At 39.7% G+C, this 17,308-nt stretch overlaps 1 protein-coding gene across 4 annotated transcripts in view; it reads right to left on the reverse strand.

Annotated features, from left to right (window-relative positions):
• sv2ca (synaptic vesicle glycoprotein 2Ca) overlaps window positions 1–17,308 on the reverse strand; it is a 206,443-nt gene that overhangs the window by 159,145 nt on the left and 29,990 nt on the right. For 3 of the 4 annotated variants that reach the window (XM_072547718.1, XM_072547728.1, XM_072547738.1), the window contains exon 2: window positions 1,122–1,195. The gene's annotated coding sequence lies outside the window, so the exon portion shown is untranslated. Of the gene's footprint in view, window positions 1–1,121; window positions 1,196–15,853; window positions 15,954–17,308 lie in introns of those variants that run through there. The other variant, XM_072547748.1, reaches the window with a different exon arrangement.

The raw sequence follows: 17,308 nt of genomic DNA on the forward strand, positions 1-17,308 counted from the left end.
GAATGGGAGAATGGAATAGAGTCTTTACAGGAAGCAGATAACTGAGAATCGATGGATTTCTAATGGATATCAGTGGCCAGCCTATTCCCAGAAATAGAAACAGAGAGGTCAAGAAGAGAAGGGAGGAGACAATGAAGAACCAGGTGAAGGTGAGAACGGGTGGAATTTGGACATGAAATTAAATAAACCTCCTAATTTTGGACGAATGAGTAAAGCAGCACTGATGATATCATTGATGTACCAGGGAAAGAGTTGTGTGTGGGCACCGGAATAGGACTGGAACAAGGAATGTTCCACCTACCCTCCAGAAACAGGCATAACTGGTGCCCATGCAGGTACCCATAGCCATACCTTTGACTTGAAGAAAGTGAGAAGAGTTAAAAGGAGAAATTGTTCAGAGTAAGGATGAGGTTGGCCAGGCGGAGGATGGTGAGGGTGAATGAAAAAACTTCAGGCTTGCCTAAATATCACTTTTTCCCAACTGTTATCAGTTCTAATGAAGAGGCACTCAACTCAACATGTTAACTCTGCTTTCTCTCCACAGATGCTACCGGACCTCCTGAGATTTGCCAACAAGATGCAAGGTGCACTACAAAGATCACAAAATCTCCTCAAACTGCAATTTCTAAACCCATGAACACTATCATATAGAACAAGAAGAGTAACTGAAAAATAGGGACACCATCAATTGTAAGCTTCCACCCAAGCCACTCACCATCCTGACTTGGAACTATTTCACCGTGCCTTCAGTGTCACTGGGTTAAAGTCGTGGAACAGCCTGCCTCACAATCTTCTGGGTATAGCTACGCTAAATTGACTGCAGCAGTTTAAGAGTGCAGCTCACCACCACCCTCTCATGGGCAATTTGGGATGGGCAATAAATGCTGGTCCTGCCAGTGACACCACATACCATGAATGAAATTTTAAAAACATACTTTATCTATATTTAATATGTAATTTTCAGAAAGATAAATGTAACAATAGTAATCTAGTCATTATTAAACAGATATTAGTAATAAATTGAAATATCTGGTATTTTCCTGTTCTTAGGGTTTTTTTTGCAATCTATCTCCTAATCATGACAGAATTTCAATTCAGAAGTAAGAATTGAAATAGCATACCTGAGAGATAGAGGAGATGATCAGCCAGGTAGTGAGATGAGAAGCAGCAGAAGTCTACTGATTGACTGGAGAGTCTGGTGGGATAAAAGAAAAGCATTCAGAGCATTATCTTGATAATTTCCACAAAACAAAACTTAAAATTTTGAGGAAACATGAGTAAAGTTGAATTATCCCATCCTTATAGTCAACTCGTCTAAGGATCATTTCACAAAGGAAACTCTTTAAATAAAAGTACACTTGGAAGAATTTCTTATTTTCACATATTACTTTTGATTTCCAATAAAATTTGAGTCTTGTTAGTGAATTGGACTAGTTGGATCTATTTTTCAACATAAGCAGCAATATTACAAAAAAGCAATAAAAATAACATCAAATAAATATCCATGACACCCTGTGGAATAATTTAAAGAATTGCTTTTTCGGCTTTATTCAAAGAAAATCACAATTCTCTCAGATTTGAAGGCACTGCAACATTTCAAAAGCGAACAGTAGTTTATGAAGTCAAAACATGCAGGAAAGTTAGGAAACTTAGGAAAGGAAAAATGTAGATATTGACAAAAAGATGAGTTCCAGCCATCATCAAACTGTGCCCCAGTTACTTGTTGTCATGCAATGACAAGAATGAGCTGTTTGAAATATTGTTGTGTTTTAGGTGTTGATATACTAAAGTACATTAAGATTTTCTTGGCATGGCATGATCCCCCCCCCCAACTATCAACATCCTGGGAGTTATCATTGGCCAAAAATCAAGCCACATAAATAAAGTGGCTACAAGAGCAGGTCAGAGGCTCAGAGTCCTGTGGCAAGTAACTCACTTCTTGACGCCACAAATCAGGGACTGTGATGGAATACTCCCCACTTGCCTGAATGGGTGCAGGTCCAACAACAGGAATGAAACCTAACACCATCCAGAACAAAGCAGCCCACTTATTGGCACTACATTCACAAACATCCAATCCCTCTGCCACCAATGCTCAGTAGCAGAAGTGTGTACGGTCTGCAAGATGCACTACAGAAATTCACCAAAGATCCTCAGACAGCACCTCCTAAATCCACAACACCTTCCACCTAAAAGGACAAAGCCAGCAGATACATGGGATCACCACAACCTGCAGGTTCCCTTCCAAGCCACTCATCATCCTGACTTGGAAATCTATTGCTGTTCCTTCACTGTCACGGGGTCAAAATCCTAGAATTCCCTGCCTAATCACTTTATTGGTCAACCTACAACAGATGGACTGCAGCAGTTCAAGTAGTCAGCTCACCACCACCTTCCCAATGGCAACTCGTGACAGACAATAAATGTTTACCTCCAGCAACACCCATATTACAAAAGTAAATTAAACAAAAGATTGTGGAACGTGACAATGTTATAGGTTCAAATATATGCCATGTCTACTCGTTAAACAATGTTATGTTGAAATGTGGCAAAAAAGTGAGACTTTTTTCACTGGAATGTAGGAAGTGGAGGGGTGACCTTATAGATATTAATAAAATTATGAGGGGTATAGATAGAGTTAATGGTAGGTGTCTTGTCCCTAGGAAGGGGGATTTCAAGACAAGGTGCCACCTTTTTAAGATGAGAGATGAGAGATTTAAAAAAGAAATGGGGACAATTTATTTACACAGTGGGTGGTTTGCGTGTGGAAAGAACTTTGAGGAAGTGGTGGATATGGGGAAAATTAAAACATTTTAAAGAGATTTGGATAAGTATCTGAATAGAAAAGGTTTGGAGGGATATGGGCCAGGTGTGGCAGGTGAGACTAGTTTAGTTTAGGAGTATGTTCAGTGTGGACTGGTTGGAGCAAAGGGTCTGTTTCTGTGCTTTGTGACTTTATGGCTCTATGTCTCTAGACAAGGAGATTTGATTCAAAGCAGTTTTTCACACTCTTGGCCCATTGCTGTGAAAATATGTCATGGAAGAGATGGCATTATATGTCCCAATAGAAATCTTTGCATGTCATTGCCAGATGGCATCAACTATTTCTGAAGCATAAACAGGGTATTCCATAACAATTTACACCAGTGCTCCAAGGAACAGCTGCTTTTCAACTCTTTGTTGAATCTCATTGGTGTATATTTTGTCTCCTCTCATCCCATAATTTGTATACCAAAATTTAATCAGTCCAATGGGAAGAATTGAGTGACAAGGGCAATTGTTTGTAGTGGATGCCTTTTTTTAAATTAATCTGTTCTACAGCTGTATAGGCAAAATGTCCTTAATCTATCTTGTACTTAATTACTGTAATCTGTAGTTTACTAATGAGAATATAATTATCTCTATTGGACTATACATAAAACAGCATTGCATAAGGTATGCAGGATTAAAAACACCAAGTGTAAGACTGGTTTGTTTCATTTCTAATTTCACCCTATCGAATTGGCTGCCTTGTTTATATAGAGTTGAATTTCAGCACATGGGACAGCTCCAGGGAATTGTTGGTGGGAACCAGAACAATGTCTTAGCTTCCCAGGCATCTTTTCAACTGTCAAACTATTCCAAATCACACAACAAACTAAAGATGGCAATCCATGACAGTTGACAATATGCATGTTAACTGTTTTAAAAGCAAAGTATAAAGTTCAAGGCAAGATTTCACACAGCCTAAAGGCACTTATAAACACATGTACTCATGTGCATGGAATACAGGGTCTGCAAATGAGTTGTGAATAAGCAGTGTAGTATTAAAGGGTTATTTCTCTGAACTACCTGTTTTTTTCTTTCCCTTGTTGGTGCCAATTTTGCTGAGTGCTGCAAAAAGGCAAAATATTCTAAGGAGAAAGTGAGGACTGAAGATGCTGGAGATCAGAGTCAAAAACTGTGGTCCTGGAAAAGCACAGCCGCATCCAAGGAGCAGGATAGTTGATGTTTTGAGCATAAGCTCTTTATCAGGAACTTTCCTGATGAGGTTAGGCTTGAAACATCGACTCTCCTGTTCTTCAGACGCTGCTTGACTGGCTGTGCTTTTCGAGCACCACACTTTTTGAAAATGTTCTAAAAGCCAAGTACTAGAATTTCCCCATTGAAAAGGGTTTCCTGGATGTATTGTTGTATTGTTGGATGAGGTTCAGTAGAGGTAGGTGTCAATTTTGAGGCAGAAACAAGCTTCCTCCAAGATGCAAAGGAAGTAGGCATCCTAAGTAAAAGCATGAATCTTACATCAAAGCTTATGTTGGCCCAGATGTTATACCACAGCTAAATACTGACCAGATTAATTTCAGAATGCTGCCAAGGAGAGGAATACAGTTGGTCACTCTATTGGGAATGGATTTCTGATTTGGGGTCAAAGGGTGAGCTTCAAATGTTCTCAACTTAGTTGGAGGAAATTTCTGTGCATCCGGTAAGCAGACAGACAACTGCTCCACCCAGGATTGTAGGAAACTACAGAGGGTAGTGTGCACAGCCCAGGCCATCACTAGAGCCAAACTCTCATCCATTTACACAGCTCACTGCCACAGAAATGCTGCCAACACCAAAGATCATTCGCACTGTGGTAATCATTTCCTATAACCTCTTCCATCAGACAGAGGATACAGAAGCCTAAACACATGCACCAGTAGGTTCAGGAGCAGTTTTTTACTGTCTGTTATTAAACTATTGAATGGACTGTTTAGCCTCAATTAATGCTGATCTTGTTAACATTGATCTCTGTGGTATATCCTGTGTAATGTTACCTGTATGCCTCTAAATCATTTGTTCTGTATATCCTTGCTTCCTATGATCTGCCTGTAAACAAAGCTTTTCACTGTACTTTGGTACACGAGACAATAAATAAATTAATCAGTTCAGTCAGAGTACAAAAGTTAGGAGGAAGTCAGGTAGAGCTAGACACTGTGCATATGAAAACAAATGTAGCATCTTTGGATGATGTTGCTGGTGGGCAGCATCTTTAGTAGAAATAGGAAAGATAGATAGGATAGATACACCTAGGAGTGGGAAGCAAAACCATTTCAAGTGATAGTTTGACTTGGTAAGAATGGAACAAAATGAGTGCAGTGCACCCAGCTGGTTAACAGTGGAGCAGGCTGAATGAGGAAGGAGTGTCAACTGCATGACAGGCTGCACACCGGTTGGGAAGGAGGAGCAACCGTTTACCTTTCTCTGAGTTACAAAGATATCAATTTTGACTTTGATAAGAACCATTTAGATTGTGTGAAAAACTGGTTGGTGGGAATTGTCCATGGAGCTCTGGCAAAGTTGAGTGCAGAATCAAGATGCAAGATCGTTGGAGATGAGGCAATAATTTACAAAAATGAAGAAATACAAAGAGATTTTCATTGAGGGGAGAAGTGATGAAATGGATTTAAAAGGAAGAGGGATAGCATTTGAAGATAGCAGCGTTAAAAATAGCTGGGGTCCAGGAGAGGAAGTTGGGTGGTTAGCAGTTTATTGGAACAGAGTTGAATGATTTGAAGGGTCTCAAGGACAAGAGGAGTTCAGGAGGACAGGAGTGGAGAACTAGTGGGACAGTGAGGAACTTTAGCAGATGTTTTGCCAGTGGGCTGGTGGAAGAGAGAAATGAGATGGAAGCAGCTGATCAGAAGACTTTAATCTTTGTGACAAAAGAGTCCATGAGATCCATGTATTGCTTTTTGAAGTTTAGAGTAGAGGAAAGAGAGGCTTAATAAGATGGTTTGTGTACAGAAAGTAAGCAGTGCAGTATTTTTAAATTCTAAGATGACCCTGTAAGCAGTTTTAATAGACAAAAACTAACCTAATCATGCTTTCAGTTCTCTAGCCAGATTTGACAGTGAATAAAGCAAGCAGATGGTCAACGTTTTTCAATTCTGCATCACTGCATGTCTGTTCAGAACTGTCTCAGAAACCAATCCAAATATTCTTCCCAGAAAAGCAAAGCTTTTGTTACTTTTATTAGTGGCTGAAATTGATCGATGTTGCAAATTTCATCAAGGTTGACATAAAAGGAAAAGGCCATACATAAAGAAGTCAATACTGTGGTAACAATGATTGATGCCAGCCTCCAGTAAATGGCCGAAATTGGTCATAGCCTCTCTTGTGAAGCAATGCTAAAGATGGTGTTAAAACATTATCAGGTACATGGGTTTGAAAGCTTGTCTCTTGGGACAAATTTGAACAGGGACCTGAAGTGTATGTACTTTTCCTGCTCTCCGTCCTGCTCTCCTCTCCATATCCAAATGCCATTACAAAGCAGATTGAAATGCCCTTACTGAGCAATGTGGTTTCATCGAACATGCAAAAGTAAACAAATCAGCAGTGCAAAATTGAGAATGTAGGAATAGAAATATAAAAAGTCAAACAAATTAGCAAATTGCAAATCAGTACAATCTTTTCCAGCAAGCAGCACAAAAGTCAATAAATGATGATTTCTGAAGGAGAATAACTCACTTAGAATAAAGAAATTGTAAAACATTGTGAACAAATTTTAAACTGTCATGGTTTGGGTGCAGATGGGTTTTAATACCAAAGAAAGTGGAAATCAGATCAGGAACTCAAAATGATCCTGTCTACTTCCAATTACAACACAGATAGACTTGAAAACTAGTAAAGAAGGTCTGCACCACTGTTAGTTATATAAATACAACAAGCAAACAGGCAACTAATTATTAATCTAAGCCAGCATGTTGACTTTAACAGCTAGACATGGGTCTCATTGAACACAAAGGGGAAATCATTTTTAAAAAGTTTCTTGTTATTCTTTAATGGGATCTGGGGTTCCCTCACAAGACCAACATATACTGTTCATCACTAATTTCCCTTGAGAATATAGTGGTGAGCCACCCCATTGAAATGCTCCAGTCGATCTGGTGTTTGAACACCAACAGTTCTGGTAGGGATGAAATTTCAGGGTTTTGACCTTGAAACAGTGAAGGAACGGTGATATAGTTCCAACTTGGAATAGTGTGTGGTTTAGAAGGAAAATTTCACCTGGTGATTTCTCATACTTCTGCTACCTTTCCCCTTCTATTTGGTGGAGGTCATTAGTTTGGAAACTGTTGTCAAAAGTGCATGAGTAAGATGTTGCAATGCATCTTGGGATACAGTAGACACTATGACCACTGTGGTCACTGATGGGAGGAATGAATGCTGAAAGTGATAATCAGGTAGACTGCTTTATCCCTGATGGTGTTGAGTTTCTTAAGCTTTTTTGGAGTGATAAACATCCGGGCAGTGGGGAGTATTCTACCGTATTCCTGACTTGAGCCTTGTAGATATAGACATATTTTGGATATCTGGATTGGGTTACACAGAATTACAAAATTGTAATAGCACAGAAGGAGGCCATGCTGTCCCTCATGTCTGCATACTCTCCAAAGGAGTAATTTACCCAGCATGATTCCCCGACCTTCTTCCCATAATCCTAGACATTCTTCCGATTCAGACAACCTCCAACTTGTATGCCTCAATGAACTCACTCTCAGGCAGTATGTTACAGAGCCTGACTGCCTTCTGTATGAAAATGTTTCCTTTTACTCTTGCTTCCATCGCTTCTTTAGCCTTTGACATCAAACCTGTGTCCTCTTTTTCTGACTTTTTTGAGTGTGGGAACTGATTTTCCTCATCAGTCCCAGTTTCTGCAATTTAATTTCATATCTGAAGTTCCTCATTCCTGGAAACATTATCATGAATCTTTTTTTCCATCGTCTCAAATACTTCCACATTTTAGCAAAATTGTGCTGCCCAGAAAAGATACAAAAAGCTATGTGAGGCCAAAGCAATATTTTCTGAAGGCTTAGCACAACTTCTTGTGCTCCAAGCCTCTATTAATAAAGGTCAAAATACTGAGCATTTGTATTAGTTGCTTGGTCCACCTACCTGTCAACTTCACTGAATTATATGCTTAGGTCCCTCTGCTCCTGAACCACAGTTAGAATTGTACCCTTTTGTTTTATGTTGTCTGTCTGCATTTTTCCTACCAAAATGACATTTCATTTGCATTTAGTTTATCTGCAGCTTGTCCATGATGCTTCAAAATCATATAGACCTTTTTGAAGTTTTACACTATTCCTCCACACAGTTCACTAACAGCCAAGTTCCCCATCTGCACTCACCCAAGAATGCCTTGCCTTGGACCAATATTATTTGTATGGCTGATTCGATTCAGTTTCTGTTCAATGGCATCCCCTAGGATAGTTGATCATGGTGGATTCAGCTATGGTGGTGCCATTGAATATCAGGAGGAGGTTGTTCTCCCTTATTGGAGATGGTCATTGCTGGCATAAATGTAAATTTGTCACTATCAGCCCAAGCCTGAATGTTGTCCAGGTCTTGGTGTATACTAACATGGACTGCTTCAATCTCTAAGCAGTCAAAAAAAGTGTGGAACATTGTGCATTCGTCAGTGAACATCTCCCACTTGAAACTTTTATGGTAAGGGAAAGCCATTGATGAAGCAGCTGAATATGGTTGGACCATATTCAGGGTCTGAATTTCAGGGTCTGAGCTGGAACAACAACGACGACGACAATGACAATAACAACAGCATTCCACTGCACTAGGTATAACTTGAAATTATGCCTAAAGAGTTTTCCACCCTATTCCCATTGACTCTGGTCTTGCTAGGATTCCATGATGCCATAGTTAGTCAAATGCTGTCTTGATATCAAGGGAACTCACTCTCCACTACCCTTCCAAGTCCAGTTCTTTTGTACATGTTTGAACGAAGGCTACAATGAGGTTAGGAGCAGAGTGGCCCTGATGGGACCCAAACTGAGCACTAGTGAAGCATGTTATTGCTGTGTAAGTGTTTCTGGATAGCACACTTTCCATCACTCTGCGGATGATCAAAAGGAGGCTGATGGGTGATAACTGGCCAAACTGGATTGCTCCCTGTTTTTTAAAATATAAAGGACATATCTGGCAATTTTGCTCCATGTTGGCTAGAAGCCAATGCTGTCACTCTTCTGGATCAGCCTGGCTAGGAGTGCAGCCAGTTCCGAAGCACCATAGCTGGAATTTTGTCAGGACCCATAGCATTAGTAGTATCCAGGGCCTTCAATTGTTTCTTCATATCACATGGAATTAATCAAATTATCTGTAGGTTGGTATTTGTGATGTTGGGGAATGGAGGCAGATGACAAAATAGAACAGTTGACATATCTGGCTGAAGATGTTCTTTTGCCTGAGGTTCTAGGCTTCGCATTGTTGAAGATGGGGATATTTGTGGAACCCCCCACCTCATGTTAGTTGTTTAATGGTCTACCATCTTTCAAGGCTGGTTGTGGCAAAATTGCATAGATTGGATCTATTCATTGTGGGAATTGTCTAATGCATGCTGCATTGAAGGGTGTCTCCAAGAAGTCCTACTGTCGCTTCACTAGGTTGGTACCTCATTTCTTCGTTCCTGGAATGACCTTCTGCAGCTAGCATCAATACTACAAGCAAAGAAATCTTACAGGCACAAGCATGCTTTATCTTAAAACATAGATTCTGCACTCTCCATTGATCCAGGGTTGATCCCTTGGCTTGATGGGATTGTTATGTTGGAGGCTATGAAAGTACAGACTATAGTTGAATTCTGCTGCCGCCAATGTTCCATTGCATCTCACGGATACCCAGTTATTAGCTCCGAGGTCTGTTCAAAAATCAATCCGATATAGCACAGTGGCTAAGCCACATAACAGAATGAAACTTTGGCTAAGTTTGAAGATGGGGATTGTGCTGTCAGATTCATTAAAGTGAGAGAAACATTTTATTCCAGACAAAGTGATCCAAATGAAGCAGAGGTCCAGAAGTCACACAGAGGAGAAGACGAACCTTATTATAGAGGATCAGCAGAAGCTGCAGAAATGCAAATACTATGAAGCCACACGTGAGACTCAATACAGAGATTAAACCACTCAGCAAATACTAAAAGCTAGAAAAATACTGCTTGCAAAGAAACCTTACAGGCACAAGTGTGCTTTATCTTAAAACCATAGAATATTTTCAGAAGATGTGCTGAAAAAGGACAGGCTTATAGTGGAGTGACAATTCAACTAGCTGCTCACATGGAAACACTAGTGAGGTGGAACAGGTTACAATAGAAGGGAAGCCAAAGATATTCTGAGAGAAATAGGTTATCAAGATTTTTGACATGAAGGTATTTATGTCTGTTACCATCTCACTAATTTTAAGGTGATACAAGGCTGAGTGTTACCATATAATCAGAAGATAATGGATACAGTTACATAGTACAGGAGGTATGCTGCTTAAGATTAAAGTTACATTTAAGCAATTCGGCAAACAAAGGGTGTCAATTCCATAATCAAGAATTCTTACTCTTGAACAGGAATATCTCTTCAATTTTCTTCAAATGTCAATGCGTTAAGCTAGTTAAAGTCAAGAAACAATTGCTTGAGCCACAACCAGTCATGCCAAATTTGTTCAAGGAAAAGATAGTTATGCCACAAATGTTCCAGGAACAGCCAGTCAATGAAAAATAAATCAAATAGATTTTGGTTAAGGAACAATCATTCAAGGGACAACTCATAGCGGTTTCTACACTCATAAGAGAACTCACTAAACACCAGTGCAATACTAATGAGATAGTAATGCCACCCATTAGTTATATATCCTTAAGAATGAAGGGCAGTTAATAAAGCCCACCATCTCCTAGGCTTTACTAATAGAAGCAACAATGACTTTATGTTAAATTGATATAAGGGAGCAGCTCAGCATCAGCTGGAGTAATGTATATAGTTCTGGGTGCCACAGCTTTGGATGTCTGTGAAGGCATTGAAGAGAGTGCGAAACAAGTTTATGTGAATGGTTGAAAAAAGTTCGGTTCTGAATATAAACTGAGACTGTTCTTCCTGCATAAAAGAAAATTGAGAGGAGATCGGATTTAAATGTTCAAAATTGTGAAAGGTCTGGACGGAGTAAATAGAGAGAAAATATTCCCATTCGTGAGAGGATGGAAAACTAGAAGGGCATGGATGTTAAAATAATTGATAAAAGAAGCAAAAAAATGATATGAGGAAAATCCTTTTCATGCAACGAGGGCTTAGGGTCTGGAATACACTGCCTGAGATGGTTTTGGAGGCAGGCTCCATCTAGTTATTCCAAAGTGAGCTCGAAGGAAGAAATGCAGAGTTACAGAAGAAAGGCAGGAGAATGGCATGAAGTGAAATGGTTATGTTGACTGTGTCAGACCTGAACAGCTGAATGTCTTCCTTCCATACTGTGATGATTCTATGATTCAGAATTACAGCATCATTTCTATGACCAGATTTTACGGCCCATCCTTCCTTCTTCATAAAAGGCAATGCTGGTCAGTTCGATGACAAAGTGGAATTTGGTCTGTAGAAGGGTTGCTAAACACGAAACATTAACTCTGCTTTCTTCTGACAAATGCTGCCAGTCCTGCTGAGTTTTCCCAGCAATTTCTGTTTGTGTCTCTGATTTCCAGCATCCACAGTTCTTTGGTTTTTGGGGTATTGTTGAATCAATGGCCTCAAAGACAGGGAAAAGAGAAAGAGAAAGCCTATTTTGGAGTGTCCAGCTAGATTTTGTGCCCATCTTGCAGCTCCTGGGATGCTTTTAAGGCAGCTGTACCTTTAAGGTTCAAGAGCCCACCTCTAAGACCTGCCAACCAACAATGCATCACTCACACCTATGTGATACATGACAGAGGTCACCAGGGACAATCAGAAAGGTCTCAGCAAATAGTAGGGAGGTGGCAGTTGGTAAGTGGGTGGGGGTGGGGGTGTGAATTATCACCATAGGAGCTGCCATTGACATCAGGAAGCCCCTCCAGGATGACAGGTGGTCTGATTAGATGGGCCCTCCCCTACAGAGCCCACAGTAGGTAGACGGGGTTTTCCACTTGGCCTTCAGCATTAAGAATGAGGCCATTTGTTAGCCAATGTAGTAGAACAAATAGTCTGCAAGCAGGAGGACTGCCTCCACATTGGAAAAATACTTTTTCATAGACTTTGTGGGTGTGCTCCTGGGGAAGGAGACATAACCCTAAAATAACTGATCCCTCACTTAAACATTCATTTGTTTAAAGGACTTGAATACTTGACTGTTCAATCTCAGAAATTTTCTGTAATGTAGGTGCAATGTTTATTTCTCAGGCATAAAACAGGTTTGAAAACATTCCACATACCAGGCAGATGTTGCAATTTGTTAAAAGTCAATAAAGGGAGGGGCAGCTGGGACTTACATTCACTCTTTTCATATCCAAACAAGGGATCTTATTGACAAACAGATTGGAAGATAATTCTCTCCATGTCTTTTTTTTTCTTTTTTCCCTTACTCTGTCCACAGTACTATTTATGCCCAGTGAGGAGCAGTTCCATTACATCATCACAAATTTGGTCCTAAACCTCTTACACAACAAGAGCCCACTTTTTTCATCAATATCTTTGTGAAATGATTCTGCTAACCCATTTAGATCTTTTGCTTCTAGTTTGGTTATCATTCCATTTTATCGTGCACCTGCATCTCTTTGTTATTTATTCAATCTTACCTTCCACCTGTCACAGGCCTCCCTTTTATGCTGTCTTCCTTTTTACATCATCTCCTCTCTTCTATTTACTTAAAACCTGTTCAATCCTTAGCATTTTATTCGTCTAACAATGGGCAACCATCCCAAATCTTCAATTTTGTTTCTTTCTCCACAGAAGCTGCCAGAATGACTAAATAATTTTCTGTCTTGAATAAAGATTTCCACCATCCACAGTATTTTTCTTTTGTATTTGAAATTTCTAACTTGTTTAGTGTAGAACATGTTTTAAGAGAAATTTCAGTGAAAGGCGGTCCGTGGTCATAAATTGAAATGTGTAATACAATATGATCCCAACTGATACTGGAATACTGGAACAATCAGATCACAGTCTAAGACCCAGCTTTATAAAGCATAAATTTCAATTGTTCTTTTGTTTACCCCGGAGGTTAGTCACGGAACATATCCACAAGAGGCTGACAATGCACTTTTAACAAAAGAACATAAATGTTCATTACACAAAGGAAAGAAAGACTATACTACACTGTACAAGATCCAATGGAAAAAGCTCATTAAAAATATCAAGCCTTTTATCCCAGCAGCAACCTTGCATACACTCCAATCTCAATAAAGGGTTACTCTTATTTCCACCTTAAAGGTTCTTGCTCAGCTGGCACAACTGTAATCGGTTTCCATTTTGGCAACGTCTTATGCACTGACTTAATGTTATTTTCATCGATTAATAACACTCTTCTGGACTTTTAAGCAAGCTGCTAACTCAGCTGACTATTACTGCTGAACATGGATTCCTTAAACTCTTGTCTTCAACATCCTCATAAGATGTCTTCCTGTCTGACATCTCCATCTTGTACTTATGAAATTTTATTCTTAAAATACTCAGAACTTCTCATCTCTACCCTGACTGTGTTTTGAGATGCTTTTACTAATAAGAACACCTCTGTTGTCATCAACATCTTCTCTGTGAATGAACGTTGTTTTTCTAGACCCCTTTGTCAAGATAAACAAACAACATGGAAATTAGCTCACTACATAGTCATTTAGTTAAAATCACATCATTACTCAGAAATGTTGTTTTCAACTCACTATGTAAAATTGATTTTCTGACTCTTTTTTAAAAAAATTGTCAGTGAATTATAAATTGAGTCTTCATTACACATTTGTAATTTCTGCTATGAATGATCACAGAAACTATAGACTTAATCACAAGAATTAACCTTTCACCTTTTAAGTTGATGATTTGTGTTGTGGTTGTCAATACTGTGTTAAGCATCACTTGCTATGACTTAGAACTTTACTCTGCAATGGTGGCTTCTGCTTCTTTTGTTGAAGATGAAGACAGTGAACTGAAAGATTGCAGGTTTCGCTGGCACCTCTCCTTGATCAGTCTAGCTTACAATCAGCTTCCAGAGGTCAAGGCCATCAGTCTCCCAGTTGCCAGTGTCAAGGTCTGCTACCTTCAAAGCTCATTTACACATGTCCTTGTGGTGGTGGTGTAAATACACAGCAGTTCACAAGCCAGCCACCATGTTACCATCTAGAAGGTGTTGGATATATATAGCCATCTTCCATCCAATGAAGGTAACGGAGTCAGCACAAGCATCACTAGCTTAGCACTGATGCATGCTGGTGGAATACTGATGGTCCACTCAGTAGCCCTAAGTCAGTGACTGTCATGCCAAGAGATGCTGAGGGTATATTTGGGACAATGAAGGTGCAACTGCCTAGAATATGTTATCCAGCTTTCATGTTTGAAGTGGAATGTGCTGAGGATACAATCTTAGTAGACTCGCAGCTTGATCACAAGAACTAAGAAGTAATATCTTCCTTCCACTGCATCCTACATTTGACTGAATGGTTTCCTTGCAACACTGTTGACTACTGGTTCCTATTGTCTTAGGTTCTGTACAATAACTGTTCAGAATTATAATCATTCTTTTTGTATTTAACTAAAGACAGTGTCATTTCAGTGCTGACTATTCACACAGCAGGAAGATGCCAACTCTCCCCATTAACTTCTCCTACATGCTATTGATAATGGCCAGCATGATATTCTCTTCAGAACTTTAATTATTCATGGGAAACAAAAAAGCTTTTCCTTTTTTTTTTGTTTTTTTGTCATGAATTGTTTTCCTGCCACTAAAGAAATTCTGCTTTTTTTTATGGCACTGTGTCAGTTACCCCATTTAGTGAGCCATCCCATTGTGAAACAGACTAAAACAACAAAATGGATGATATCTTGTGATATTAAGGACTTTATGCTATTCATATCTCCCATTGCATAGTGGTATTATTACTACACTATTAATCCAGAGACCCATGTAATGTTCTGGGGACCTGAGTTCAAACCTTGCCAGAGCAGATAGTGGAATTTAATTTCAGTTTAGAAAAATCTGGAATTAAGAGTCGAATGGTGACCATGAAACCATAGTCAATTGTTAGGAAAAAACCTAGCTGGTTCACAAATATCCTTTAAAGAAGAAATCCACTGTCGTTACCTGGTCTAGTTTACATGTGACTCCAGACCCATAGCAATGTGATTGACCCTGAACAATTAAGGATGGGCAATTAATGCATTAAAAAAAATCTTTTAAAAATATTTTCACATTCTCTGGTTGGAATGTTCCAGGACTGGAGGCAGAGAGTGAACTAATTCAGACAGGATGTTGGCAGACTAGAATCTGCCATCTTCCTGCCTTACCTATGGTGGGTACTTGATCTGTGCATGACCAAGGGACCAGGCCCAAAGCTGCAAAGAACCACCCTTCCCTTTCCTCATTTCCAACAGTCCTTCCCCCATCATTGTCCCCTTAGGTCTCACTTTGTGAAAAGCCCATCCACCTCCAATAAACAACATTTGCACAAAGACGTTTGACACCACCCAGGGCAAAAGCAGCCCACTTGACTGCCACTACTTTCAATGTTTGCTCTCTCCACCACCGACAACAGTATGAACCATCAACAAGATGCAGTGCAGTAGCTTACTGACACTCCTCAGACAGCAGATTCCAATTCCATGGCCATCACCACTTAAAAAGGACTAAGGCAGCAGGTACATGGGAACGCCACCACCTGCAAGTTTCCCTCCAAGCCATTCACCATCCTGAGTTGAAACTATACCACCATTCCTGTTGTTCAGTCAAAATCCTGGAATTCCCTTCCTACAAGCACTGTGCCAGTACATCCATAGAACTGCAAGGTTCAAGAAGGTAGCCCATTGCTACCTTGTCAAGGATAATTATTGATAAAGGTTGGCCTAGCCAGCGATACTCATATCCCATGAATTAATTTTTAAAAACATACCTTTTTCATGGGAGATCCTCAGTCATGGGAGTCCAAGGTTTGTTGTATTGGCAACAGCAATGGTTATCCACTTTGGCATTGCTGAATTCTAGAGCTGCTGGTCTCTGATTGGCTGGTCAAGATTGTGGTGCTGGAAAAACATAGCAGGTCAGGCAGCATCCGAGGAGCAGAAGAATCAATGTTTCGGACATAAGCCCTTCATCAGGAATGAGTAATATGGTTGGCTGGTAGCAGTAGATAGCCGGAACTTCCTGGTCTACACTGCCATCTACCAATCAACGACCTGACTGCCAGAGGATCCAACAGAATTTCTCTTCTTTATAGGCTGAGGTTTCCCTCCTGCTTTCAGACAGTCCGAAAACAGAATGATCCCAGTCCTTAGGAATTTGCGTCTTAATAACGAACTTGATTTAGCCAATTCAAACAAAATTTCAAACAGTCAAAAAGTTTTAAAAAGTACTTTAAGAGCATAGAAAATGTAATAAGTCATATCCAACAGATGGTGAACCATTATGAAGTTAAATATTCCAGATAGCCTTGAGAATATTTTACTACAATGATCATTGCATAAAGTGAAAATGACTATTTCAGTCAATCATGAGGGGACATAGTTTTAGGGTAAGAAACAGCTGGAGATTTAGAGGGGATTTGAGAAAAAAATCTTTTTCACTCAGAGGGTAATGAAAATCTGGACTACTTCCGACTACGGAATTGACTGTTGGGTAGGTACATTTTTGAGACTTGGTATCAGCAGGGAGAGAAGTATTCAGTTAACTAGCCAAAGATTTACTGTTGGAATTCCATTGTTTCTGATTTCCATTAATGTCCTGAACATAGAAACTTCGTGCAGATCAGTGAAATTGGCTGCCAGCGCTATACTGGGAAGACAGTCAAGTCTGAGGCAGTTGAATACACAGAAAATTCGTAAGGTAAAGATTTTTAACAGGAAAGAAAGTGTCAAAGGGAATACAATATTGACAAGTGACATTGTTACACATGAGAATAGTGCTATCGACATATAAGGTATAGGGTGATGATTTTAACTTGCTGATGTTTTGGCAGTGAAAAAAAAAACACATTATCAGGACAGGGGAGCTCAATGCTTTTGTCAACCCATTTTTAACTCACAGGCTGCATTGGACTTCCCAAACAAAGAGGGATTGCAGGCATGATGCCAACAGTGTAACTCTACTTCAGCTGAAATATTTAAAAAGACCTAGGTGAAGATATCCGTGCTGAAATTGTCCACAAACTGAAGCAACAGATTTCCAAAGTAGGAATGCTGTGTCCCACTGTATGAATGCCTCCTGAAAGCTCAAGCTGCTGTCTGTAAGGCCCCATAGGCAAGCTCTCTTCCAGGTTGAGATTCAAGAAGAGGAGATTAGCAGGATAAGTGTTGTGCCATGCTACTGGAGAGTGTTAAAGAGGTTTAATGATCTAATTAGGTCAGGAAAG

The sequence above is a fragment of the Chiloscyllium punctatum genome, chromosome 2 (assembly GCF_047496795.1).
Source record: "Chiloscyllium punctatum isolate Juve2018m chromosome 2, sChiPun1.3, whole genome shotgun sequence".
Lineage (NCBI taxonomy): Eukaryota > Metazoa > Chordata > Chondrichthyes > Orectolobiformes > Hemiscylliidae > Chiloscyllium > Chiloscyllium punctatum.